The 27353-nt window shown below is 38.5% G+C and overlaps 1 protein-coding gene across 5 annotated transcripts in view; it reads left to right on the top strand.

The window, feature by feature from the left end:
- The window catches only part of MAPK8 (mitogen-activated protein kinase 8), a 135855-nt gene that overhangs the window by 49809 nt on the left and 58693 nt on the right, over window positions 1-27353 (top strand). The window lies entirely within an intron of this gene.

Here is a 27353-nt window from a genome sequence, read left to right as displayed (position 1 = left end):
TTCTTGCTTCTGCCACAAATTCCCCCAGCTGTGAGCCTTCCAACCTTCTAAGTATTCCTTTATATGTGGTTCAGAGTTCTGGGACCATCCCCTGAACCTGCTTGGTTGGATAGTCTGTGTTGTTGTTGGCGGAGCTCTCTGCTATACGTCCACCCGATCCTCCATCTTGTTTGTTCCCTCTCTTCAGATTTTTGTATCCTTTTTTCAGCTTGCTCTTCTGTTTTAGCAGTATTGAGAGATTTGTCTTCCAGCTCACTAGTTCGGGCTTCTATCTCTTCTAATCTGCTCCTTTCTTTTGTAAGTGTACTGTCCGTTTCTGATATTTTATTATTAATCATCTGGACCTCTTTTTGCAGGTTTTCTATTGTTTCCAATGCTGTATCAATCTTGTTTGATTGTTCTTGTAGTACTTTCCTGACTTCTTCCTTGTTGTTCTCCACCCCTTTTTTGAGCATTTGAATTTGTTTCCATATCATTCTTCTGAATTATTTCTCAGGCAAATCCAAAACTTGCTCTTCCTCTTCTGGTGAGTCTTTGTCTGTCTCCAGTGCATTTGTCTCAGTTACTCTCTTTTCTGTTTTTGGACTTGTTTTGAGATTGTTTGTTGTGTTTGAGATCTTTTGTCATTTCCAATAGTTATGTTTGTTGGACTGTAAACCATAAGGTCAGCAGTTCAAAACTACCAGCTGTTCCACTGGAGAAAGATGTGGCTTTCTGCTCCTGTAAAGATTTGCAGCCTCGGAAACCCTGTACAGGGTCGCTATGAGTTGGAACCGACTCCATGGCACATTTGTTGTAGTGTTTTTATGTTTACTGGGTGTCTCCTGGTGGATATGATCAGGCTTCACTTTAAGCATATAATGCTTCGCAGCTGTTATTGGCTCTTGTCTCAGTGGTGGAATATTACAGAGTACGCTTGTAGCTTGGCTATATGGCCATGTTTGCTGTCTCTTTTTTTGGTAACATAGGAAGGAAAAGTTCCCCACTCCAGGAAAAATGTGTAATCCAAAGGGCCAAAAGCAGAAGCAGTATAAAAGCAAAGAAAGACAAAAACCACCACTTTGAAACAAAGATAAAACTGTGGCCAACTGTCCAGTGGCCTTGCTACACAGGCAGTGTGTATGCACCGTAGAAGCCTCCAGCAGTGGGTGGCAGGGGTCCGCTTGCTCAGGTCCCTCCTCTAGTCACCACTGTGGAGGTACGCGTTTATATATTGAGAAGTTAATGGGAGAAAAGATAGTCTGCTACTTTTGTCTCTGAAGGTCAGTTAGGTATCTGTGTGTGCACAGTATGATTCTTGAGATAGTTGCGTCCTTTTATTTTGGGGTTTTACAGATTGTTTTAGGTTTGTCTGTCAAGCCTGATGGGCCTGCTTTTTTCTTGATATATAAACCTTAGTAAAGGGTCCAGCACAAGTTAATTTTAAGGGCTGCGACCCCGAAGCTGACATCATAAGTAGCCACCAAGCTCTTTCTCTCTGTACTATGGGAAAACTGTGGGGTCAGCACTGGACACTTCTTTGTGTGTGTGTGTGGGCGGTGCACACCCAGCTGCCTGGAGGCATCCGAGCTAGACAAAGAAGGAACAACAGGGACTATGAGGGGAAAATGTGTAGAATCCCTTGCACCTCCTTTTGCAAATGCCACTGCACTGCTTTTAGTGCTGTTTCCCTGTGCTTGTCTGGCTGAAGCCCCGCCCTTTGAACTTTGCCCAGGCAGGGTGGCCGCATATGGAGTCCTGTCTCCAGGAATTCCTAACTCACAGTATTTTCCTTTATACCATGATTTTTTTCACTTGCAAGTACGGGAAACTGACATCCTGGACCTTATGGTAGATCCAGAACTCTAGTGGTGTTCTGTAAGCACAGCTTCTGTGGGTTTTCAATCCCTCCTCCATGGAGCCTTTCCTACCTGTCTGTCTCTGCTGCCACCCAAACCGGAAGCCTCATATGCTACCTCTTCAAATGGCTGAACATCGACCATTTCTTTTTAGTACAGTGACTCTGCTTATTCCTTCCATATCATTTTTATACTTTCTGTGTCATTCAGTATTTTGCTCATAGAATCCTTCAGTATTGCGAGTCAAGGGTTGAATTTTTTCTTAAGTTTTTTCAGCTTGAGAAATGCTGACAGTATTCTTCTGTTTTGGTTTTCTAACTTCAGGTCTGTGCACATTTCATTGTAGTATTTGACTTTGTCTTGGGCTGCCTTTTTAAATTTTCTATTCAGCTCTTTTACCTTCTCATTCCTTCCATTTGCTTTAGCGTTTCTACTTTGGAGAGTAAGTTTTAGAATCTCTTCTGACATCCGTTTTTGTCTTTTCCTTCTTTCTTGTCTTCTCAATGACCTTTTGCTTTCTTTCTATATATTGTTCGTGATGTCATCCCATAGCTTTTCTGGACTTTGGTCATTACGGTCTCATTCATCAGATCTGCTCTTGAACATCTCTAAATTCAGGTGGGATATGTTCAAGGTCATATTTTAGCTCTAGTGGGCTTGTTGTAATTTTTTCTGCTTCAACCTGTACTTACATACAAGCATTGTTTGCCAGATGATACAGTGCTTTTGCACTTTCTCTCTACACAGATGTGGTCAGTTCGATTTCTGTATTCTGTCTGATGAGTTCCATGTGTATGTTGTTAAGTGCCGTCGAGTTGGTTCCGACCCATAGCGACCCTGTACAGGGTTTCCGAGGGTGTAAATCTTTACGGGAGTAGAAAGCCTCATCTTTCTCCTGTGGAGCAGCTAGTAGTTATAGTCATCTTTTTTTTTTTTTTAATTGAAATCTAAAATTTTATTGACATCAAGTATTCTTTTCATTTTACAGATTTTTTTTCTTTTTTTTAATGTTTTATTGTGAATTATGTGATAGTTTATGTGGGAGAACATTAGCTTGACATTCATCCTATCGTATATCCTTTCAGTGGTTACAAATGACAGAGGTGTCTTGGTAAAACTGCTCCATTGGGTTTCCAAAGCTTTGATCTTTATAGAAGCAGACTGCCATGTCTTTCTCTTGCAGAACTAGAGATGGATTTTTTTACTGCTGACCTTTCAGTTAGCAACCAAATGCTGAAATTTATCATTAGTGTACCTCTTAGATTCATTTGTATATAAAGTCTTTACTGTGTTGCACTGTAGAATAAGCATTGGGCTGTAGTTAAGGTCAGTTCCAACCCATCAGCCACTCCTCAGAAACCCTGTACAGTGTTTCTATGAGTCAGAATCAACTTGACACACGTAGCAACAACAACAGCAATACAGCTTTGTCCCTATCCTTTTTATTGTTGTTATATAAAAAAAGAAAAAAATGGCATGTTCAGCCTAGAGCAGCTAGTAGAACAGAAAATACTTCTTGAAAGAAAGACCGACAGGAAAAATACAAAAAAAAATAATAATAATAATAATGGCAGTCTGACTGATTACTACAAGAACAAGCAAGTTGCTCACTCAGGAGACATCAGGCAAGTGCTCAGATCCCCTCGGGGCAAGACTAAAACTCAGTGGGAATACACTAGCAGACTTGCACTCTGATTGGTGACCACATTCGTCACCAATAAAGGGAAGTGTGGGAAAAACAGCAATGAAGCTGCGAGCTAAGCCTTACAAGCTAAGCCCTGCAGCACCCTACCCGTAGAAATAGTGATGCCAGAGATGAAGGCAAAGATGATGATGTGAAGAGATGAAGTGGTTGGGGACTGTAGACCCAGAGATGGAGAGGGGCTGTGTGCTGATGACCAGGGGTAGGCTTGCAGGATATACCCTTTTGGTCTGTTGATAATGCATGGAGGGGATTTTAACCATGGCAATGAAAGTATGTACAATAGGATAAATGTCAAGCTAATGTTCTCCTATGTAAACTATCACATAATTTACAATAAAACTTTTTTTTTTTAATGACATATTTATATATTGTGTGCCCATTACCTGCCTGTGGTAATGTCACAGTTGCCTATAGCTATAGTTATTCTCCAAAATTTCACTATTTGCGCAGGATGCTGGATTTTTGCTGAATTTGTTAACCAACCTCTCTTTTGGTCATGTTGGGCACCACTATTCTCAAATCTGCCCTAGCTTGCTGTTCTGTGTTTGATACTGTATAACTGCACTTGAGATCTGTACCAAGCCCAGCTCTTTTCTAACTATAATATAACAATAAACTGGTGGATTCAAACAACTCTGTGGTAACGCACTAAAAGAGAAATGGGATCCTTCCCACTTTAAAACAAACTGCAATGACACATTCTGTGATTCTGTTGAAAGAAAAACAATTTGTAAGATCAGTCAGAGTGTCAGTCTCCTTTAGTCAGCTGCGTTATTTGCATGGTCGATACATGTCTACAACTGCTAAAGACAGAGGTGGCACTACTTATTTAGGCCTTAAAAGTCTACTGCCAACGTCCATGAACCATCTGCCATTGCCACAGGCTATACAGGACTGCTCTAATTTGTGGGTACTAACACTCCAGTTTTGGTAGGTGCCATCTAGTCAGTTCTAACCCATAAATGACACTATGTACAAAAGAATGAAACATCAACTGTTCCTATGCTTGAGCCCATTGCTGCTACCACCATGCCAATCCATCTTAATGAGTGTCTTCCTCATTTTCAATGACCTTCCACTTTACCAAGTATGATGTGTTTTTCCAGGGTCTGGTCCTTTCTGATAGTATGTCTGAAGTATAAGAGGCAAAGTCTAGTCAGTTTGGCTTCTAAGGAACATTCTGGTTGTGCTTCTTCCAAGTCAGATTCATTTGTTCTTCTGGCAGTCCAGTGTACCTTTAATAATATTCTTTTTCAAGACCATAGTTAAATTACATCAATCCTCATGATCACAATTAAGTGTTGTAGAATAATCACTCATTATCCACCATGTTATCCATAGCTTTTCATGATCCACAGAGCAGAAAACCTTTGCATAGTCAATAAACACAAGTAAACATCTTTCTCGTATTCTCTGCTTTCAGCCAAGATTCATCTGACTTCAGCAACGATATCCCTTGTTCCACGTCCTCTTCTGAATCCAGTCTGAATCCTTGTCATTGTGCTGTTGCAGCCATTTATAAATTAACTTTAACTAAATTTTACTTTCATGTGATAGTAATTATTTTGTCCAGTGTTTCCACATTCCTTTGGGACAGTTCTCTTTGGAATGGGCACAAATATGTGTCTCGTCCAATCAGTTGGCCAGTCTTCCCGCTTTCTTGGCATAGATGAATGAGTGCCTCCAGTGCTACATCAGTTTGTTGTAAGATTTCAATTTATTCTGTCAATTCTCAAAGCCTTGCTTTTTGCCAGTGCCTTCAGTGCACCTTGTACTTCTCCCTTCAGTATCATTGGCTCTTGATCATATGTTACCTCTTAAAATGGTTGAACATTGACCATTTCTTTTTGGTGCAGTGACTCTGTGCCTTCCATCTCCTTTTTTGCCAGTCAGGTTTGATTTTTTTTCCTCAGTTCTTTCAGCTTGAGAAATGTTGAGCGCGCTCTTCCTTTTGAATTTCTCTGCACATTTCATGATAATATTTTACTTTGTTTTCTTAAGCTGTCCTTTGAAAATTTGTTTTCAGCTTTTTTACCTCCTCATTTCTTCCATTTGCTAGAGAGCAAGTTTCAGAGTCTCTTCTAACATACATTTTGGTCTTTTCTTTCTTCTTAGTAGCTGTTTGCTTGCTTTCTGTATGATGTTATTCCATAACTCTTTTGATCTTCTGTCATTAGTGTCTAATGCATCAAATCTGTACTTGATGCTCACGATCTTATTTTGGCTCTCGTGAACTTGTTTTAATTTTCTTCAGCTCCAGCCTGAACTTGCATATGAGCAATTGATGGTCTGTTTCACAGTCTGCCCCTGGACTTGTTTTGGCTGATGATATAGATCTTTTCCACCATCTCATTCCATACTTGTAGTCAGTTTGATTTCTGTGCATTTCATTTGGTGCGGTCCATGTGTATAATCATCTTATATAGTGTTTAAGAAAGGTAATTGCAATGAAGAAGTCATAGGTCTTGCAAAATTTAACATCATTTATAGCTCCACAGCCATATTTTCCAACTACTAATCCTTCTTTTTTTCCTGCCTTTGCACTCCAATCACCAATAATTACAAATACATCTTGATAAGCTTGTATGATCAATTCCACATTAGAAGTTGGTAAAATTATTCAATTTCATTATCAGTGGTTTTAGTGGTTGGTGCATAATATTGAATAACAGTGGTATGAACTGGTGGTTATGGTTTATAGTTATGTGCTGTGGAGTTGGTTCCGACTCATAGTGACCCTGCATAGGGTTTCTGAGGCTGTAAATCTTTATGGGAGCAGAAAGCCTCATCTTTCTCCTGCAGCACAACTGATAGATTGGTGTTGCTGACGTTGCAATTAGCATCTCAGATTGTAATCCACTCTGCTACTAGAGTGTATACTATCTTATCACAGATAGCATGTTACTTCAAGGTAGATCTTAAAATGTTCTGCTTTATGATGATTGTGGTACCATTCCTCTTTAATTTGTCATCCCCCACCTAAGGAGCTCTGGTAGTGTAGTAGTTACAAATCGGGCTGTGAATCTCAAGATCAGCAGTTCGAAACTACCAGCTGTTCTGCAGGAGAAAGATGAGGCTTTCTGCTCCCATAAAGATTTACATCCTCAGAAACCCTGTATAGGGTCGTTATGAGTTGGAACCAACTCCACAACACATAACAACAACATAATAAACCTAATAAATCAATATGGCCAATACCAGTCCTTTTCATTCTAGGTTATCTATCTATCTGTTCCGTTTCATTTTTACCACTTTTAGTTTTCTTAGATTCATACTTCATACATTCCATGTTCCATTTGTTATTGGATGCTTGCACCTGTTTCTCCTGATTTTGCATTGTGCATCATCAAATGGAAAGCTTTACTCAATCTGCGTCATCACGGTCAACTCTACTTTGAGGAGGCAACTTTTTCCCAGTTGTATTTTGAGTGCCTTTCAACCTGAGGGGCTCATCTTCTGGCACTTTATCTGGCAATATTCTGGTGCTCTTTATCATGTTACATTATTCAGTACACACTGGTATTATCTGACAGTGTTTCTCTGCTATTTTTAAGGTTTTCAGTGGCTAAACATTCAGAAGTGACTCTGCCTTCTGAACCTTTCTTAATCTGGAAGTGTAGCGGAAATCTGGCCCCTTTAGTGACCTTGCCAGCATTCAAAATGCCAGTTGAAAAACTTGCAGCAACATGCCATCTACCACAGTGTGACAAATTGAATGACAAGTAGTGCACACTATGTTTACCATGTCTTTAATTGAAGCAGCAGTTCCCTTTGCCCACCAGGAATCTTATACTATTTCAAAATAGTCTGAGTAGGTTTAGGCAGTTCTCATGGCTCCCATTTAGCATGTGTAATCAATACTGACTGCAGCAGAAACTAAACACATATTGATGGCTATAACAACCAGAAATTTATTCTCTTGAGTTTATAAGGCTAGAAGTCTGAATTCAGAGTACTGACTCTTGGAAAAGGTAGTTGTCTCTTTTCAGCATCTATAGGCCCAGCATTCCTTGAAGATCTCCATACATCTTAGGATCAATATGCCCCTGAATCTAGGACCCTCACAGTGCAGAGAGTCCAGATCCAAAGAACACACTCCACTCCTGGCTTTTCTTCCTTGGTGTTAGTAAGTCCCTCCTTCTCAGCTCAAGTGGCTCTCCTTTTATCTCTTAAAAGATAAAAGACATTTTATCCCACTCTTGGGAATCTCCCTCAGATCAGGGTGGTGACGTGATGATGAAGGGTTTTGTTGTTGTTGTTAAGTACTATCCTTAATCCTCTTACTGTTTATTCACATCATGGGAGAGAATTACATCTCAACTGCCAAATCACGGAGAATCCTGGCCCAGTCAAGTTGTCCCAGAGCCTTAGCTTCAGCTCTAGCCTAAGGCAGATTTATATGCTTTCAATTTTACAGTATCAGGTAGAGGGAGTATTCCCCAATTAGACATAATATCCCTAACAATAATACATTAATGTAAGGGAGATGAAAATACTTCATCAGGAAAAATCCGTCTAAATCTGACAGTTCCAAACTTTCACCTTAGTCCCATCAACTTTAAGCCTCTTCAGTGACAGGTTTGAGGATTACAGTACATTGGGTTCCTGTGTCCAGAAGCCCCAAGAAAGTCTCTTCCCCTCCCCTGGGCCATTTTACCCACATATATGCATATGGCTTCAGATCTCCTCTTGGACACTGGACCAAAAGACCTTGGCCACGATGTCAATCCTTTTCTTGAGCAAGTAGCTGGGCCTGTGTTGTAAATGGCTTCAAGTGGGAATTCCCATCTTTAAATTCCCCCAAGTTAGGATGAATAGAATTAGCATGGACTTGTTTATCCCGTGTTAACATTGGGAACCAGCAGAATTTCTCTCCAGTCAACCCAACCTCCTATAGTGCTATGTTAGAACTTTTGTGTCAACTTTGTTATATTTCTTAGTAACCATCCCAAAATTTCTATCCTGTTAGGATTAATTCTCAACCAATTGCATTTTCCCATTTTCCTATGAATTACTCTTTTGTTTATTATCTGTAAAACCCATGCAGGGAAGTTGTACCAACAAATCCAATGTGTTTTTTTGAATTTGTTGCTTTGTTTTCAGTAGTAAGGTTACATGAGGTGCCCACAAAATAGCAGCTTCCTTGAATAACATACCTGCCAGTTACCTGTGTAAGGGGTATATTCATTGCATGAATGTCGTGGTCATCATAAAACCATTCCAGCATTGCTTCCATTAGCGGCATCCTCTGGAATATGTCATTGAATATTTAGAGAATGCAAGGGGCAATTTCCCTTAGGATAAACACATCTTCTGTCAATTTTATCCAGTCTAGCAGTCTGACTATTCCCTTTGGATTAACCTTTCATGTAAATGTATCCAGTGTTACCATTTGTGACTGTTCCTTAGTGACCATTGAGTCTTGCATCAATCCAAACATACTCTTCCATTTGGTAGCATTCAAAACTAAAGACACCACTCCTAAATTAGTTACTCTCACAATTCCTTGTATTAGCTGTTGTTCCTCAGGAAGCTCATGATATGGATCTACTAATTGAACAACTGCTTTGCAATATACCCCCTGGTTTAAATAATTTCTTGACTTTTTCCAAAGTTCCGACAGGAGCAGAATATTTTTCACATCAAGGGACATACTTGTATCCTCAACTAGGTTGATGCAGATGGGCAATTTTGAAATTGGATATCAAAAATGAGAAGAGATGAAGGCTAATACACTTTCATGTATGTGCTTATGGCAAAATAATTTGGAGGGGGAATTAACCCATTGTATATGAAAGTGACAGGGTAGAAGGAGCAGGGTGTGGCCTGTGGTGCAGTGAATCATTTAATATGTCTCTTCTAGTTATAGTCTTTGTAACTACCATCAAATGACTTTTTTCCCTGGTGAGTCTGGGTCAAAAAAAGGTGAGGGAGGATGCTGATGAACTATATGATTCAGTTGTGAATGATAACGGTTGTGATTGTAAAATCTTGGAAATCTTAACTAACCAAACTAGCCTCTGTCTTTCTGCTGATTCTTTGTACTTGAGCTGGCAACCTGACCTAATCCACTAGTTACATTGTCTTGTTAGTCAACAGCCCAATTTAGTGTGAGTGAAGAGAATCCTCAAGACTGGTGTCTGAACTTCGGCTTTCAGACTTGCTAGCTTCCACAGCCATGTGAGGCATTTCCTTAACAGCCCATGGGTTCTTTGAGACATTGTCATCAAATTGTGGGAGAAAATACTGAGGGGAGCAGTTGTGCTTATTATTCACGATTATAGAGTGATATCGCACTTTTCACCAGTTGTCAACTTGTTGTATTGTGATGACTTGCGTGTTGCTGGAAGCTATGGCATCAGTATTTTAAATACTAGTAGGGTTCCCCATGGTGGACAGGTTTCAGCAGAGCTTCTAGATTAAAACAGACTAGGAAGAAGGGAAAACAGACTGCTTCTGAATGTTTAGCTACTGAAAACATTATGAATAGCACCAGAATATTGTCAAATATAGTACCAGATGATGAGCCCTTTGTGTTGGAAGGCATTCAAAATTCTGCCTCCTCTTCGTAGAGTTGACCATGATGACACAAATGGAGCAAAACTTTCAAGACCATCATTTGCTGATGGGGCACAATTCAAAATGTGGAGAATCAGTTGCAAACATACACTAATAATCAAAATTTGGGATGTATGAAGTATGAACCTAGGAAAATTGAAAGCTATCAAAAGTGAAATGGAATGCATGAAGATTGCATTTCCAGGCATTAGGGAGCAGAAATGGACTGCCATTGGCCATTTTGAATTTGGCAATCATATGGTTTACTTTGCCGGGAATGGCAAATTCAAGAGGAATAGTGTACCATTCATTATCAAAAAGAACATTTTAAGCTCTATCTTGAAGTACAACACTGTCAATTATAGAATAATATCTATATTCCTACAAGAAAGACCATTTAAACCATTATTATTCAAATTTATGCACTAGTCACCTTAGCCAGTGATGATGAAATTAAAGAATTCTACCAGCTTCTTCAGTCCGAAATTGACCAAAGATGCAATCAAGATATATTGATAATTATTTACGATTGGAATACGAAGGTTGGAAACAAACAAGGATCAGTAGTTGAAAAATGTGCTTTGGTAATAAAAATGATGATGAAAATCACATGATAGAATTTTGCAAGACAGATTCACCTTTTGAAAACAACATAAAAGTTGGCTTTCACATAGACCTCACCAGATGAAACACACAGAAATCGAATTGACTGCAGCTTTGGGAAGAGAGTGGAAAAGCTCCATATCATCAGCCAAAAAAGACAATGTAACTATAGAACACAGGGAAGACTATGGGACAGACAGTCAGTTGCTCATATGCAAGTTCATGCTGAAGCTGAAGAAAATGAAAATAAGTACATGAGAGCCAAGGAATGGCCTTGAATATATGCCACTTAAATTTAGAGATCATCTCAAGAACAGACTTGATGCATTAGACACTAATGACTGAAAACCAGAAGCATTATGGGATGACATCAAGAACATCATATAGCAAGAAAGCAAAAGGTCATTAAGAAGACAGAAAAGAAGGAAAAGACCAAAATGTACATCAAAAGAGACTCTGAAACTATTTCTTCAGTGTAGAGAGGCTAAAAGCAAATGGAAGAAATGAAGAGGTAAAGGAGAGATCAGAGAATTCAAAGAGCAGCTCAAGAAGACAAAGTTAAATATTAAACTGAAATGTACAAAGACCTGGAGTTAGAAAACCAAAAGGGTCAAATATGCTTAGCATATCTCAAACTGAAAGAATTGAAAAAAAATAAAGCCTCAACTTGAAATATTGAAGGATTCTATGGGCAAAATACTGAATGTTGCAGAAATTACCACAAGAAGATGGGAGGAATATACAGTCACTGTACCGTAAATGAAGGGTCGATGCTCAATGACTTCAAGAGGTATAATACGATAAAAAGCCAGTGGTAGGTCTGAACAGGTTCCAGCTGCTGATTATGATCACTTTGTACCTTTCAGCTTGCCAAGATGGCAGAGCAGGTTTCCAAGTTTGTGCTGTTTGTATGGGCAAAAGTTGTCTGTCACCTAGTGTTGAAGCACTGTTTAGAAAATTTGTAACAGAATAAAGCCTTTTAAATAATTGGAGAATAGATAGTGCAACAATATCCATATATGAAATAGGAAACCCTCCTGACTACCAATGGTAAAATTGCATGAAGGTACTCAGTATTCCTATGAATCACACTGCCTGGCAGATTACCAAAGAAGATGTTGCCACTTTTTAATATATACTATGTATGGAGCATAATATGAGAGATTTTAATAGAAAAGGTAATCAGGTTAAAAACTGCAAAACTAAAATTGAACAACTTGAAAGCTATTCACAAAAAAAGGTTTAAGAAATCCTAAGTGTTAGTGGGACATAATCTACAGGAATGACTTACATACATTTGATTGGAATTCCAGAATGGGAATTAAAAACAAAAAATCAAGAAATTGTCAGAGTTCTTGGAAGAAAATTTCCCTAACATTACAAAAGATGAGAAGATGGGCATTCAAGAAGTTAAATGAATTCCAAACAGGATGGACCCAAAAAATACATAATTAAGACATTATCTTCAAACTTTCCAAAACCAAAGAATCCTGAGAGCAACTTGGAGGAAAAAAGAAAAGTTATATACAAAGGTAAACTTGTATGACCCAGCTCTGATTTATCAGTAGAAACCATGCAGGCAAGAAGACAATTGAACATATATAAAACTCTAAAAGAAAAAAATTGCCAACCAAGAATCATACCCAGCAAAATTGTCCCCCAAATATGATATATAATTAAGACATTTCCAATTAAACAGAAATTAAAAGAATTTATAAAAACCAGTCCAACCTTTCAAAAAAATACTAATGGCAGTTCTTTGAACAGGAAACCAACAACAGCAGACAACCACCTCAGATTAACATATATGACATTATCACTCAGAACTCAACCCACATGTGGAAGTATTCAAAGTAAACCAAGCATGCAAGAATGAATGAAAGTAGGGACCAGAACTATCAGTTTGCAAGAAGAAATAACACCAAGTAAAATGAATACTGTAGTTACAGAATTTCCAAATGAAGAGTAAATTGTGTAGATTACAAGAAAAAAACTAAAAAGTAACCTAACTGTAACCCAAAAAATTGACCAAGCCTTAGTCTTAGTTCAACCACAACCCTAACCCTAACACTAACCCTTGTTGTATGCTTGGTTTACTTTGAATACTTCTACATGTGGGTTGAGTTCTGAGTGATAATGTCATATATATTAATCTGAGGTTGTTGTCTGCTGTTGTTGGTTTCCTGTTCAAAGAACTGCCATCAGGTCGGTTCCGACTCACAACAACACTATATAGTTTCCAGGGAGTGACTGGTGGCTTTAAACTACCAACCTTGTGATTCGTTTTCCAGTACTTGTCCTAGGACTCCCAACACTAACCCTATTCCTAATCATAACCATAACACTAAACAAAACCCTAGGCTCAGCCTAGACCTAGCTGTAGTCCTAACCTTAACTCTAATTCCTAAAACAAAAATCACTGAAAATCTAATAAGGGAATTGGTGAATTTTGCCATCCTGCTGTATAAAAATTTAGTCATATCAGAAGCAGAATCAGGGGAATTCACTACCAACAATATAGAAAAGTTAGGAATGGATTGCATCCTTTGAACCCTGAGGTCCTTTTGTATTAGACCTTCTGTCCCAAGAGTAAGAATTGTGGCACCAGAGGAGTGACAAGAGGGGCAGCAGCCACAATGAAGCAGAGCATAGACAGAGCAGTAGGTTTCCCAGCCCAACGAGCAAGGAAAGCTGGGTGCTTCTGGGCACTTTACTGGGAAACTAGGTTTGCTGGCCCAGGAAGCTAGAGCTATGCACATTCAAGCTGAAGCTTATAGTAGAGTGGAATACCGTTTGGGAATTTATGAGCAGTGCTAAAAGAGCTTTGTGACATTACTGGAACAGGGTAGAGGCCAGGCTAAGGGGCCAAATGCCAGAAAGAGGCCAGCTCATGGGCACTGCAGAGAAGAAATGCTTTCCTGGCTATAGAATTTTATCCTTAATATTTCTAATCCTGAACTGCAGTCTATATTAACTTCTGATAAACCCCATAATTGTATTATTTGTGAGTTTTGTGTGGCCACTGCAATTAATGATCAAATCCAACTGAGATATATAGAATGCTGTAGGATGGTTTGTTAGTTTCGTAATTGGAAAGACGTTAGTCAAGAGCTAATGCTGAGTTTGATTTTTCTTAAACCTGGTGAAGTCAGAGAAAGCCAGACATGGTCTGTATGATCCATTTTTAAACTGCCTTATGTATTTGTCTTCTAATTATAATTAAAGGAAGTGAAAAAGGGAGTTACAAGTAAAATTACAATAATATTAAATTTTGTACTTACCCCTATAGTTATCTTCACCAAACCAAAAAAATCAAAACTACTGTCATAGAGTCAATTCTGACTATTAGTGACCCTATATAGGGTTTCCAAGACTAAATCTTTATGGGAGCAGACCTCATCTTTCTCCTGCAGAGTGGTTGGTGGGTTTGAACTAGTTATCTTGCAGCCCAATGCCTAAACCACAGTGCCACCAGAGATTCTTAACCATTGCACTTTATTTGTTGGTGTGGATTCATGGGACTATTTAACATCCTTAGATTTCAACCTGGATTATTTCCTTTTGGTTTTTTTAAAGGGTAGGTATACTGGCAGCAAACTTTATCTTCTCTTTTTTGATAATATCTTAGTTTTTCTTTTATTTTTAAAGAATAGTTTTGTTGGATGTAGATACTGTACAACACTTAACAACAATTACTTTGTTATTACTACTTTTAACTTTTTATTATGAATAGAGTGAAGGCTTACAGACAAGATCACTTTTATGTTCAACAAATTATACACTTTGCTTCATCTCAATTATTGCAATCCTCTCCATGGAAGAACAGTCATCCAGCTACCTCTCTGTGGTTCCTGTTGCCATTCCATTTTCCTATCCCTTTTCACCTTTGTCCCTTTGATTTTGAATGATTGACCGTTCTGTCCTTCATAATGAGCATACCTTACTAGTGTTGCTTTTGCCTCTATATACCTATCTACTGCTTGGCTGAAAGTTGGGCCAGGAGGGTGAGTTCCTTTCCAGACCTGAAGGAAGGTAATAGTCCATAGTCTCAGGTTCCTCAAGTCTCTTTCTGACCAGTAAGCCCCGTCCTTTTATAAAAAATAATTTTGGATTTTGTTCCACACGTCCTGCCACTCTGTCCATGATGTTTTAATGGAATCCCTTTCAGAGCAGTTGGTAGTGGTAGCAGGGCACCATCGAGTTCTACTAGTCTCAGAGTCATGGAGACTGATGTTCACATGCTCTGTTAGTCTGTTGGGCTAATTTATTCCAAGCATCTTCAACTTTCATCACTCTTCTTCCTTCTGTACATGGAGAGACCAATAGCTGCACCTTAGATGGTCACTCATGAGCCTTTAATCTCCGAGACACTATTCACCAAAGTAAAATGTAAAACATTGTGGACTGTGTATGTCAGTTGACCATGATGTCCCCTGAAACTATGGTCCTGAGCCTCTAGGGTCAGCTACTCACTCATTGCCTTAAGGTGTTTGATAATATCTAAGAAGTAGTCATCATTTTGCCTGCTGTATGTTCCACCACATTCACAGTTGTGTTTATAGGAAAGGCAAATACTCATGTACCAATATCCTCTTTCAAACTTTTTTTTATCTCTGTGGGATATGTAAATATATACATATATATGCATATATATGGACTCCTGGTGCGGCGCTGTAAGATCAGCACTGGACTGTTCAACAATTCAAACCCACCAGTTGCTCCTCAGGAACAGGGTCACTTATGAGTCAGAACCAACTCAACAGCATTTAGTAACAACATACATACATACAAACACATATTTTGTTGTTGTTAGGTGCTGTTGAGTCGGTTACAGCTCATATCGTCCCTGTAAAAGATTTCCAAGGTGTGGCTGGTGAGTTTGAACCATGGACCTTGTGGTTCAAACCAACCTTCTGGTCCAGTGCTTTATCCCACAGTGCCACAACCAGGATACATATACATATGGAATCCTGGTTGTGGTGCTGTCGGATAAACACTAGACTGCAAAGTCAGTTTGAACTGCAAAGTAGTCGGTTCAAACCCACCAGCCACTTGGTGAAAACCCTACATAGGGTCGCTGTGAGTCTGAAGGAACTGGTTGTCACTTAACACAACATATACATATACACACATTCCTCTATTCCTCTCGTATCCATTCAGCATGTGGTATCCTTTTGGTATCTATATATCTACCCCCAGACCATTGTTGTTCCTGAGTTGTATCCCCTTTTGGAGTCCTGGTGTGGTGCACTGGTGGTTTGAACTGCAAGGTCGGCGGTTCAAACTCACTAGCTGCTCATACACAGGTTTGCTATGAGTTGGAACTGACTTGACAGCACTTAACTAGAACAAACTGTTTTAACCCTTAAATCCCTTCTTGTGTCTTCACCTGTCGTCATCATTCTTCTGCCAACTGCCCTCTTCCTGTATATTGCCTTGCCCCTTCTTGTATATTGCCCTCCCCATCACCCGAGTTAACCTATGTCTACCTCTAGCAAGTGAACTATTCTCTCTTCCCTCCCACCCCTGGCAACCATCAAAGAATGTTTCTTTTTTCTCTTTCAAACTCTTAGGTATTTGTGAGATATATAAATATTTATATCCCATTCTTCTTTCCTTATCCATTCAGCTTGTGTCTCAGTCCTGTATTTATTCACAGAACACTGTAGTTCCAAGGTTGTGAATAGATCACTATTTACATCTATCACCTTTAACCCATGCATATCTCCCTGGGCCTTCACCTATCTTAATTTTTCTTCTGCCACAATCTCCCTTGTATGTTGCCCTCCTGACACCTGAGCTAATTTGTGTCTATCATCTAACCAATGAATTACTCTCCTCTCCCTCTCATCCCTGGTAACAGTCAATGTTTATTTTAGTCTGGAAATGTTTTTCTTAAGCTTTTACAATAGTTGTTGTTGTTATGTGCTGTGGAATCGGTTCTGACTCTTAGCAACCTTGTACAGGGTTTCCGAGGCTGTAAATCTTTACAGGAGCAGAAAGCCTCATCTTTCTTCCACAGAACAGCTCGTAGTTTTGAACTGCTGACCGTGAGATTAGCAGCCTGGTTCGTAACCACTATGCTAGTCTCATACAATATTTAACCTTTTGTGATTGACTAATTCAACTCAATATTATGTCCTACAGGTTCTTCGAAGTTATGACGTGTTTTGCAGATTTATCATTAGTCTTCAACATTGTGTAGTTTTTCAATGTGTGTGTATAACAAGTTTATTTATCCATTCTTTCATTGCACTTAGACTGTCTCCACCTTTTTGCTATTGTGAATAGTGCTGAAATGAACATCACTATGCTTATGTCTATTCGTGTCCTGGCTCATATTTCTTACAGATATATGCCATATAGAGGGATTGATGGATAATAAGGTATTTCTGTTTCCAGTATTCTGAGGAATCGCCATACCTTTCTCCAGAGTGGTTGAACCATTTTACAGTCCCACCAGCAATGTAGGGGAATCCCAGTCTCTCCACACCTTTGCCACCACGTATTGTTTTCTCTTTTTTTAAACGTGGCTGTTAATGTTGGTATGAGGTAATATTTTCTTGTTGTTTTTATTTACATCTCTGTAAATGGCTAATGGAGTCCTGGTGTGGTGCTGTGGGATAATGGGTCAGACTACAGAGTCGTTTGAACTGCAAGGTCAGTGGTTCAAGCTCACCAGCTGCTCCTTGGAAACCCTATACAGGGTCACTATTGGTCGGAATCAACTCAACGGCACTTAACAACAACAGTGGCTAATGATCGTGAAGATCTCTTTGTATATTTGTTGACTGCATGTATTTCTTCCTTGGTGAAGTGTCTGTTCATTTCCTGTGCCCATTTTTCAATTGGATTGTTTGCCTTTTTCTTGTAGAACTATGATAGTTTTCTATAAATTTTAGATATTAGCCCCTTGTCTGATGAGTTATTGTATATATATATATATATATTCCAATCTGTGGGCTCCTTTGGTGAAATCTTTTGATGCACACAAGTTTCTAATTTTTAGGAGGTGTCTTCTACTACTTACACTTTTTTTTGTAATGTTTAACAGTGTGTGTATGCCATATATTAGAGCCCCTGAGTTTGTCCCTCGTTTTTCATTGTTGATCTTTATCGTTCTAGGTTTTGCATTTTTATTTTTACTACATGTTGAGTTTGTTCTTGTATATGGTGTAAGGTATAGGTCTTGTTGCATTCTTCTGCAAATCAGTTCTCACTTTTGCCAGCAATATTTAATGAGTTTTGGCCCTTTGGCAAAGATCAGTTGATTGTATGAGGATGGATTTACTTTTGAAGTTCTCAGTTCTGTTCAATTGATCTATGTGTCTTTGAATGTACCAATGCCAGGTTGTGTTGACCATTGTGGCTGTGTAGTAAATTTTGAGATAAGGGAATAAGAGGACTCCAACTTTATTCTTACTCATAAGAAGTGCTCTGCTTATCCAAGGTCTTTTTCCTTTCCATGTAAAATTTGTGATCATCTCTTTAAAGAATGATGTAATTTGGATTGGGATTATATAATATCTCTATATAGCTTTGGATACTATTGACATTTTCATAATGGTAGTGTTCTCTTATCCATGAGCATGGTATATTCTTCCATTTTTGTCAGTTTCTTTTGATTTCTTGTAGTAGTGTTTTGTAGATTTCTTTGTATAGGTCTTTTGTTTCTGTAGTTAGATTTATTCCTAACTATTTTACCTTTTGGGTGGCTACTGTAAACAGTGTGGCCCTATGGATTAATGCGCTGAACTGCAAAATCAGTTTGAACTGCAAGGTATGTGTTTCAGGCTCAACAACAGTTCCTCAGAAACCCTGTACAAAGTCGCTCTGAGTCATGACTGACTAGATGGCACTTAGCAATAACAACATTGTAAACGGTATTATTTTCCTTATTTCTTTTTCAGAACTGTCTTTATTAGTATGGGGATATCCAAATGATTTTTGTGTAGGATCATATAATCTGCAAATATGGAAAGTTTTACTTCTTTGCCAATTTGCATGCTTTTAACTTCTCTATCTTCTGTTATATTTCTGGCTAATACTTCTAACACAGTATTAAATGTTGTTGTTGTTGTTGTTGTTAGGTACCATCAAGTTGGTACCAACTTATAGACACCCTATGCACAACAGAACGAAACACTGCCTGATCAAGGGCCAACCTCACAATTGTTGCCACACTTGAGCCCATTGATGCTGCCATTTTGCCAATCCATGTCGCTGGGAGTCTTCCTCTTTTTCTCTGACCCTCCACCTTAACAAACATGATATCCTTCTCCAGTGATTGGTCCCTCCTAACGATAAGTCCAAAGTATGAGAGATGAAGTTTGGCCATCCTGGCCTCTAGGGAGCACTCTGCCTGCACTTTTTCCAACACAGATCTGTTTGTTATTTTGGCAGCCCATGGCACTTTCAATATTCTCCTCCAACACCATAACTCAAATGCATCAGTTCTTCTACAGTCTTCCTTATTCACTGTCCAGCTTTCACATTCAGATGAGGTTATTGAAAATACCATGGCTTCAGTCTGGTGCACCTTCATCCTCAAGCTGACATCTTTGCTCTTCAACACTTTAAAAAGGTCTTGTGCAGCATATTTGCCTAATGCATTACATCATTTGATTTCTTGACTGCTGCTTCCATAAGTGTTGATAGTTGATCCAAGAAGAATGAAGTCTTTGTCAATATCAGTCTTTTCTCCATTGATAAGGATGTTGTTTATTGGTCCAGTGGTGAGGGTTTTTGTTTTCTTTACACTGAGTTGCATTCCATAATGAAGACTGTGGTCTTTGATCTTCTTCAGTAAGTATTTTAAGTCCTCTTAATTTCAGCAAGCAAGGTTATATCATCTGCATATCGCAGGTTGTTAATGAGTCTTCCCCCAATCCTGATGTCACATTTTTCTTCATATATCACACCTTCTCAGATTATTTGCTCAGCATACAGGTTGAATAAGTATGGTGAAACAATACAACCCTGTTGCACACTTTTACTAATTTTAAACCGTTCAGTGTTCCCATGTTCTGCTCAAACAACTGCCTCTTGGTCCATGTACAGACTCCTCATGAGCACAATTAAGTTGTCATGATCCACACATTTGAAAGCCTTTGCATAGTCAATAAAGCACAGCTAAACATCTTTCTGGTATTCTCTGATTTCATCCAAGAGGCATTGTCGGACATCAGCATCATTCCACGTCCTCTTCTTAATCAAGCTTGAACCTCAGGAAGTTCTCTATCAATATATAGTTGCAGCTGTTTCTGTATTACCTTGAGTAAAACTTTAATCACATGGGATATCAAAAATATTGTCCAATGATTTCCACATTCCTTGGGGTCACCTCTCTTTGGAATGGGAACAAATATGGATATCTTTCAATCAGTTGGCCAGATTTCTTCCAAATTTCTTGCCATAGATGAAAGAGTGCTTCCAGGCCACCTCACTTTGTTGAAATATTTCAATTTGTATTCCATCAATTCCTGGTGCCTTGTTTTTTACCAATTCCTTCTGTGCACCTTAGATTTCTTCCTTCAGTATCATTGGCTCTTGATTGTATGCTATCTCTTAAAATGGTTGAACATCAACATTTCCTTTTGGTACAGTGACTCTGTGTATTCCTTCCATCTTCTTTTGATGCTTTCTGCATCATTCAATAATTTGCCAGAGAATCCTTCAATAAGAAAAGCCGAGGTTTTTTTTTTTTTTCTTCAGTTCCCTGAGCTTGAGAAATGCTGAGCGTGTTCTTTCCTTTTAGGTTTCTAACTCCAGCACATTTTGTTATGATATTTGATTTTGTCTTCTCGAGCTGACCATTGAAATTTTCTGTTCAGTTCTTGTATCTCCTCAATTCTTCCATTTGCTTTAGCATCTCTATGTTGGATAGCAAGTTTCAGAGTCTCTTCTGACATCCATTTTGACCTTTTCCTTCTTTCTTGTCTTCTTAAAGATTTTTTGCTTTCTTCATGTATGATGTTCTTGATTGATGTCATCCCACAACTCTTCTGGTCTTCGGTCTTTAGTGTCTGATGTATCAAATCTGTTGTTGAGATGATCTCTAAATACAGGTGGGATATATTCAAGGTCATATTTTGGCTCTTATGAATTTGTTTTCATTTTCTTCAGCTTCAGTCTGAATTTGCATATGAGCAATTGATGGTCTGTTCCACAATCTGCCCCTGGCTTTACTTTGGCTGCTGATATGGAGCTTTTCTACCTTCTCTTTCCACAGATGTAGTCAATTTAACTTGATGAGGTCTATGTGTATAGTCGTCTTTTATGTTGGTTATAAAGGGTATTTGAAATGAACAAATCATTGGTTTTGCAGAATTTTCTCATGTGATCTTCAGAATAATTTCTATCAACTAGGCCTTATATTCCAACTACTGATTCCTTCCTCTTTGTTTCCAACCTTTGCATTCCAATCGCCAGTAATGATCAATACATCTTGATAACATGCTTAATCAATTTCAGATTGAAGAAGTCTGTCAGTTTGTCCTATTGTCAGTTTGTCGTACTGTGGTGGTTAGTGAGTTGCTGTGATTCTAGAAGCTATGCCACGGTTATTTTCAATACCAGCAGGGTCTCCCATAGTGGACAGGTTTCAGATGAGCTTCCAGATGAAGGAAGAAAGAGAGACGAACTACTTCCAAATATTTAGTCACTGAAAACCTTATGAATAGCAGAGAAACACTGTCAGATATAATGCCAGCAAATGAACGCACCCAGGTTGGAAGGCACTCATAATGTGGCTGGGGAAGAGCTGCCTCTTCAAAGTAGAGGAGCAAATGGAGCAAAGCCTGTGGGAGTAAAGCCTGCGGAACCTTTATTTACTGATGCGGCATAACTCAAAATGAAGAGAAACAGCTGTAAACATCTGTTAATAATCGGAACATGGAATGTACAAAGTATGAATCTAGGAAAATTGGTAATTTTGAAAAATGAAATGGAATGCATAAATATCAGTATCCTAGGCATTCATGAGCTGAAATGGACTGGTATTGGCCATTTTGAATCTGAAAAACACATGGTTTACTATGCCGGGAATGACAAGTTGAAGAGAAATGGTGTCGCATTTATCATCAAAAAGAACATATCTGTCATGTATCTGTCATGAGGTACAATGCTGTCTATGATAAGATAATATCCATGCTCATATTGGGAAGTCCAGTTAATACCACTATTATTCAAATTTACACAGCAACCTCTAAAGCCAGTGAGGCTGAAATTGAAGAATTCTACCAACTTCTTCCAACCTGAGATATGCCAGTGATACAACTTTGCTTGTTGAAAGTGAAGAGGACTTGAAATATTTACTTATGAAGATCAAAGAGCACAGCCTTCGATATGGATTGCATCTCAATGTCAAGAAAACAAAAAACCCTCACCACTGGACCAATAAACAACATTCTTATCAATGGAGAAAAGATTGAAGTTGTCAAGGACTTCTTTCTTCTTGGATCAACTAAAGTATTGAAGAGCAGAGATGTCAGCTTGAGGACTAAGGTGCGCCTGACCCAAGCCATGGGATTTTCAATAACCTCATACGGATGTGAAAGCTGGACAGTGAATAAGGAAGATTGTAGGAGAATTGATACCTTTGAGTTGTGGTGTTGGAGGAGAATACTGAAAGTGCCATGGACTGCCAAAAGAACCAATAGATCTGTTTTAGAAGAAGTGCAGCCACAGTGCTCCTTGGAGGCCAAGATGGCTAAGCTTCTCTCTCATACTTTGGACATATTGTCCGGAGGGAACAGTCGCTGGAAAAGGATGTCATGCTGGGTAAGGTGGAGGGTCAGAGAAAAAGAGGAAGACCCCTAATGAGGGGTCAGCAAGGTCAGCAGTTTGAAACTGCCAGCTGTTCCGGGGGAGAAAGATGAGGCTTTCTGCTCCCATGAAGATTTACAGCCTTGGAAACCCTGTACAGGGTCGCTGTGAGTCGGAAATGACTCGATAACACATACAACAACAACAGGATTTTGTTTGGAATTTTTACATCTATGTTCATGAAGGATATTAGTCTATAGTTTTCTTTTCTAAATGTCCCTGACTGGTTTTTGTATGAGGGTTATGCTCACTTCAGAAAATATATTTGGAAGGTTTCCATCCTTGTTTATATTCTGAAATACTTTGAGTAGAATTGGTGTCAGCTTTTCTCAGAATGTTTGGTAAAGTTCACCTGGAAAGTCATCTGGGCCTGAACTTTTTTTAGGTGGAAGTTTCTTGATGACCTGATCAGTTTCTTCTTTTGTTATACATCTGTTCAAGTTTTTTACTTCACATTATGTTAGTTTAGATAGGCCATGTTTTTCTAAAAATGTATCCATTTGTTGTGGTACAGCTCTTCATAGTATTCTGTTACTATCCTTTTTCTTTTCATTCATTATGTTGTGACATCATACATACAGTTTTTTTTGTGTGTTAATTGCATCTTTTACCACTGTTTTGTTTTTATTTGCTTTTTTTTTTTTTAACTCCTTTCAGAGAACCAACTTCTTATCTTGTTATTCTTTCTATATTGCTCCATTTTCTAATTCATTATTTCTGCACTATCTTTTTTTTTTTTTTTTTTTTTCTGGTAACGATTTTGGTTCTCTTTTCCTTTTGAACGTGTGCATTTATTGCTATAAATTGCCCTCACAGCACTGTTTGTTTGTTTTAAATAAAGCTTTTATTATGAATTAGGTGGTAGTTTACAGTGCAGAAAATCGGTTTTGCCATCAGCAAATCCCACTTTGCTACATTGCAATGATTACAATTCCCTTCATGTACTATTGGCAACAGCATTTACCTCTATTCCTCCCCTTTTTCCCTTGATGTACACAAAAACACGTAGGAATATACAATCATTTAAACAACCAAAGGACAAATTTTGCAAGCCAGCCTCCTGCCTGCCAATACACAGCCTTTCTCTTTCCATGAGTCTAGAGTCCTCAGATGCCCTATCTCTCCATGCCATCACCTATGCCTCTATCTCTGGTGTCGCTGCTTCTCTGATTAGGATCCCAGGCTCTGGTCTTGCTCTTCCCTCTTGATGGTACTAGGGTCCTTTTTTCCTGGAATGCAAAATTAGCTACTCCCCCTTTTTTGTTATACCACTTCTACCTTTATAGTTGTGACAACCGCAATTAGTCATGATAACAATTACTCACTATTGAATTAAAAAAAAAAAATCCAATCCCCTACTCTTTTCACCATACTCATATAGACAATGTGAAAACTATTCATTTGGGATTCTACCTCCACCCCACCCCCGAAACTAAACATCCTCTTGAAAACTTGTAAGCCAGCCACTTTGTGCCTTTATGTTGTTGTTGTTATATGCCATGGAGTCGGTTCCGACTCATAGCGACCCTGTACAGGGTTTCCAAGGCTATAAATCTTTATGGGAGCAGAAAGCCTTATCTTCTGCTGAACAGCTGGTAGTTTTGAACTGCTGACCATGAGATTAGCATCCCGATTTGTAACCTTTATAGCTTTCCCCATTTTAGACATCCATTTCTAAGTTGCCCATCCCTATTAATCCTGTGTACTGAAGTGATAAGCTTGATTACTGATGTGAAGACTCCTTCCCTCTCAGTTGGTATTTTCAGCATCCATAAGTAAAGGTCAAGTTCATCACTTCGTAACAGTTTACCTTGTTTCCTGTATCCAATTTCTTTATCTTCCTCTAGTTGAGTTCTGATCAAGGTTTCCAAGCTAGGTCAAACACTGCTATCTTCAAGTTTGGGCCCTCATTTCATATCAGTTGGATGCTTCACTCCCAGCTCTACCCTCCCCCACCCGCCATGGCTAGGTCATTGTCCATGGGCTCAGGAGTTACCAAGTCTCCCCAGACTTTGGACCAACCAGCCCTTCCTCTTCTCTCTTTCATCTCTAGGTCAACAGCAGTCTATGGGACATGGGCAAACTCAAGCCATGTCTTCTTTACTGCCTTTCCCTTACTTCCACTCCCAAGTAGACAAACGTGGTCACCAGTAAACTTACAAGCCTGCTCGTGTGTTTCTTTGAGTTACAGTCTTGAAAAAGGTAGTTTGTCCTGAAGGGACTTGATTGCTTGCCTTGATGGGTTCCAGGCAAATAACTTGCTTGTTCTTTTAACAGCCAAACAGTCTCCTGTTTTGTTTTGTATTTTTTCTGTTGGTCTTTCTTTCAATAAGTATTTTCTGTTCCTCTAGCTGTTCTGGGTTGGTCTGCATGTCCTTTCAAGTGGGAATGTCTCACATCAGAAGGTTCTGGATAGGGTTCAGGATTCCATCTAAGGCCCTATACTCTACAAAGGCTCCACAAGAAGCCCATTTCACTGGGCAAGTTATCGAACTCCTTTTAGTTATTCCAATCAGTTGTAGGCTGAGGACGGGCATACAAGCTTTCTGTAATCATATTTCCTGATATTCCTTTCTATTCCACTCAAATGTCTGTTTTACAGTAGTAGGCAAGGGAAACCAATATCCATAAGACAGTCAGGCAGCTTAACATTTTTCCCCTCCTTTACCCATTCAAATTATGTCTCGATCCCTGCATCACATAGCCCTGTTGTTCCAACATTGAATATACATCACTGTTTGCCTCTGTCCCATTTAGCCCATAAAAACCTACCTAAGTGCTCCCCTATCTTCCTAGTTTTTCAACCCCTCCTTTCTTGTATATTGCCCTCCTCTTCCTTGTATATTGCCCTCCCCGTAACCCAAGCTATGATGTGACTATCCCCAACCTATCTATACCTTACTGACCCTTCTCCTTACCGCTGGTAACCAACAAATAATTTTTTTCTTTTAATATTGACATCTTATCTTAAGCTTTTACAATAATGGTCTTATGGAATATTTGTCCTTTTGTGAACAGTCAAACATCATATTTCCTCTCCTTTACCCCTTCAGCTTATGTCTTGATCCCTATATCATAGAGTCTTGATAATCCAAGGCTGTCAGCACTGCATTTTATGTCTCATAGGTTTGAGCATGTTGTGTTTCTTACTCATTTTCTTCAGAGAATTATTTAATTTTGTTTTTTTTTTTAATCTATGATTCAGTAACTTATAAGAAGAGGATTTCTTTGGTCTTCCTTTGTTGATTTCTAATTTTATAGAATTGTCATCTTACAAGAAAGTTTGTAGTATTTTGACGTGTTTTAAATTTATTGAGATTTGCTTGATGGCCTTATGTTCAGGAGAACATTCCTTGTACACTGGAAAAGAATGTATATTATACTGTTGTTGGGTTGAGTACAAATCTGTGAGGTCAAGTTGATTGTGTTGTTTAGTTCCTCTTTGTCTTTGTTTAAATTTCTTTCTAGTAGATATGTATTTTTTTGAAAGTAGTGTATTAAAAACTCTTACTATTATTGTAGAATTGTCTATTTCTTTATTCACATATATTAGAGTTGTTTATGTATTTGAAACTTTCATTGTTTTATTCTTTGTGTGTAAAGTGTGTTTCTTGTAGACAGTATATTGAAGGATCCTGTTACCGTATCCATTCTGCTATGCTGTCTCATGACTGGTGCATTTAATCAATTGATGTCCAAACTGCTGGCCAACCAGGTCTCCACCTAGGTTCACAGGAGTCTATTGAATGTGGTAGGGCTTAGCTCGCAGCTTCGTTGCCATTTTTCCCTCACTTCCCCTTATCTTGAAAGTGACCTTTTCTTGATTTTCAAGTTTCTTTGAGGTTACCCTATACTTTATTAATTTCTTCCCCATTTTAGAACACTTTGTTTTATCTTGAAATCTACCTGCGCTACTTAACCACCTAGAAATCTGTAACTATACTTTTTCCTTCTTTCACTTCATAGTTGTCCTGATCATAGATTAACATCTCTGATTCCCAATTTTCATTCCTGTCATTTTGTTTTGAATTCTGGTTGTTGTTGCTGTGTATGTTAATCTCCAGTTGTTGTGTCCTCTTGTTGGTTGTCAGTCCAACACAGCCTTTCTGTCATTTTCCATCTGTGGATATAGAATTATTGAATGTCAATTTTTATTGTTGTTGTTTTCAGCACTTTGAATATGAGGGGGCTTGAAAAAGTTTGGAAAGTGGAACTAAAAGGTAATGAAATATTTCCACAAACTTTTTGAAGCCCCTTCCTAATATTATCGCATTGTTTCTTCTCTTACTGATAAAAAACTAGCTCGTAATTGAAGATCCCTTGTATTTGATGAGTTACTTCTCTCTTCTTACTTTCCAAGATTCTCTCTTTATACTTGGGTTTGAAAAGTTTGATTATAGTATGTCTTGTGGATTATGCATCTTACATAGATTTATGTCTTTACCAAATTTTGGAAGTTATCTGCCGTTATTTCTTCATATATTCTTTGTGTCTTCTCCATCTAGGATTCTTATTATATACAAAGGTGCTTTAAAAAAGTTTGTAGAAAACACAGGATTAAAAGATAATAGAATTTTTCCATGGACTTTTTTAAGCCCCCTCGTATATGTTGGTATACATAGGCAAGTATATATAGGCTAAAACTACAAAAAATAGAACTGGACTACGAAATAACATTAACAAATAAGTAGTAAAAGTAAAGTAAAACTATAGAAAATATACATAATGTGATAAAATTGACCTAATTAGAGATGTATTGGTGTCTGTTCTGCAAAAGTGAGGGGACTTCCAAATTTTGTGGAAAATAGAATTCAAAATTAATG

Source organism: Chrysochloris asiatica, unplaced genomic scaffold, assembly GCF_000296735.1.
Source record: "Chrysochloris asiatica unplaced genomic scaffold, ChrAsi1.0 scaffold00289, whole genome shotgun sequence".
Classification (NCBI taxonomy): domain Eukaryota; kingdom Metazoa; phylum Chordata; class Mammalia; order Afrosoricida; family Chrysochloridae; genus Chrysochloris; species Chrysochloris asiatica.
This window is presented reverse-complemented; position numbering and strand designations above follow the sequence as displayed.